We start from the raw sequence: 2500 nt of genomic DNA, 5'->3' as shown, positions 1-2500 counted from the left end.
TGGCTCCTCCGTTGCAACGCTCCGAGCCATCGTTGCAACGGCGGGTGCCTCCGTGGGGGGCGGGGGAGCCCGGCGGCACACCACAACCACAACGTGCTTGCTAGTGTGCCTAGGGGATGGCAAGGCAACGTGCATCTGGCTGGCATTGCGCCCAGCAAGCCTTTGGGCAACTCGAGTTTCAGCATCACGACTCCCCTCCTCCCTATAATAGGCTGCCGAGCCATTACCAAAGTGCCACGGGTAGACGTCCTTTTCCGTGGGGAGACATACTAAAGGAAAGTGCTCTAGAGGTCGAATTTTGACGCCGTTTTTTGCAACAACCTCTAGAAAAATAAGAACTTTCCATCCTCCAAATTTGGTGAATTTACACCGTGCCGATTTTTTTTGACGATTTTTTTACCGCCCGGAATGCCGGAAATTCAAAAAAAATGAAAAACGGAGAAAACCTGCGATTTTTGACCTGGATTTTTTTGTGCAGCCTTCACATAATATTACCAAGGTTCCCTCAAAATTTCACGAAAAATGCACGAGCCAATTCTGAGATATGAAAATTTGGCTCCTCCGTTGCAACGCTCCGAGCCATCGTTGCAACGGCGGGTGCCTCCGTGGGGGGCGGGGGAGCCCGGCGGCACACCACAACCACAACGTGCTTGCTAGTGTGCCTAGGGGATGGCAAGGCAACGTGCATCTTGCTGGCATTGCGCCCAGCAAGCCTTTGGGCAACTCGAGTTTCAGCATCACGACACCCCTCCCCCCTATAATAGGCTGCCGAGCCATTACCAAGGTGCCACGGGTAGACGTCCTTTTCCGTGAGGAGACATACTCAAGGAAAGTGCTCTAGAGGTCGAATTTTGACGCCGTTTTTTGCAACAACCTCTAGAAAAATAAGATCTTTCCATCCCCCAAATTTGGTGAATTTACACCGTGCCGATTTTTTTTGCCGATTTTTTTACCGCCCGGAAAGCCGGAAATTCAAAAAAAATGAAAAACGGAGCAAACGTGCGATTTTTGACCTGGATTTTTTTGTGCAGCCTTCACATAATATTACCAAGGTTCCCTCAAAATTTCACGAAAAATGCACGAGCCAATTCTGAGATATGAAAATTTGGCTCCTCCGTTGCAACGCTCCGAGCCATCGTTGCAACGGCGGGTGCCTCCGTGGGGGGCGGGGGAGCCCGGCGGCACACCACAACCACAACGTGCTTGCTAGTGTGCCTAGGGGATGGCAAGGCAACGTGCATCTTGCTGGCATTGCGCCCAGCAAGCCTTTGGGCAACTCGAGTTTCAGCATCACGACACCCCTCCCCCCTATAATAGGCTGCCGAGCCATTACCAAGGTGCCACGGGTAGACGTCCTTTTCCGTGAGGAGACATACTCAAGGAAAGTGCTCTAGAGGTCGAATTTTGACGCCGTTTTTTGCAACAACCTCTAGAAAAATAAGATCTTTCCATCCCCCAAATTTGGTGAATTTACACCGTGCCGATTTTTTTTGCCGATTTTTTTACCGCCCGGAAAGCCGGAAATTCAAAAAAAATGAAAAATGGAGCAAACTTGCGATTTTTGACCTGGATTTTTTTGTGCAGCCTTCACATAATATTACCAAGGTTCCCTCAAAATTTCACGAAAAATGCACGAGCCAATTCTGAGATATGAAAATTTGGCTCCTCCGTTGCAACGCTCCGAGCCATCGTTGCAACGGCGGGTGCCTCCGTGGGGGGCGGGGGAGCCCGGCGGCACACCACAACCACAACGTGCTTGCTAGTGTGCCTAGGGGATGGCAAGGCAACGTGCATCTTGCTGGCATTGCGCCCAGCAAGCCTTTGGGCAACTCGAGTTTCAGCATCACGACACCCCTCCCCCCTATAATAGGCTGCCGAGCCATTACCAAAGTGCCACGGGTAGACGTCCTTTTCCGTGAGGAGACATACTCAAGGAAAGTGCTCTAGAGGTCGAATTTTGACGCCGTTTTTTGCAACAACCTCTAGAAAAATAAGATCTTTCCATCCCCCAAATTTGGTGAATTTACACCGTGCCGATTTTTTTTGCCGATTTTTTTACCGCCCGGAAAGCCGGAAATTCAAAAAAAATGAAAAACGGAGCAAACGTGCGATTTTTGACCTGGATTTTTTTGTGCAGCCTTCACATAATATTACCAAGGTTCCCTCAAAATTTTAGAAAAAATGCACGAGCCAATTATGAGATATGAAAATTTGGCTCCTCCGTTGCAACGCTCCGAGCCATCGTTGCAACGGCGGGTGCCTCCGTTGCAACGAAACCAGCCAACGATGCACCTAACCCAGCATCCGTTGCAACGCACCCTGCCTCCGTTGCAACGCGCCCAGCCAACGTTGCACCGTCCCCAGCATCCGTTGCAACGCCCCCAGCCAACGTTGCAACGCGCCCTGCCTCCGTTGCAACGCTCCCAGCCAACGTTGCAACGCGCCCTGCCTCCGTTGCAACGTCACCAGCATCCGTTGCAACGCGCCCTGCCTCTGTTGC

The sequence above is a fragment of the Arachis ipaensis genome, chromosome B7, assembly GCF_059453495.1.
Source record: "Arachis ipaensis isolate K30076 ecotype BB chromosome B7, ASM5945349v1, whole genome shotgun sequence".
Classification (NCBI taxonomy): Eukaryota; Viridiplantae; Streptophyta; class Magnoliopsida; order Fabales; family Fabaceae; genus Arachis; species Arachis ipaensis.
The sequence above is the reverse complement of the archived record's forward strand: the minus strand, read 5'-3'. Positions refer to the sequence as shown.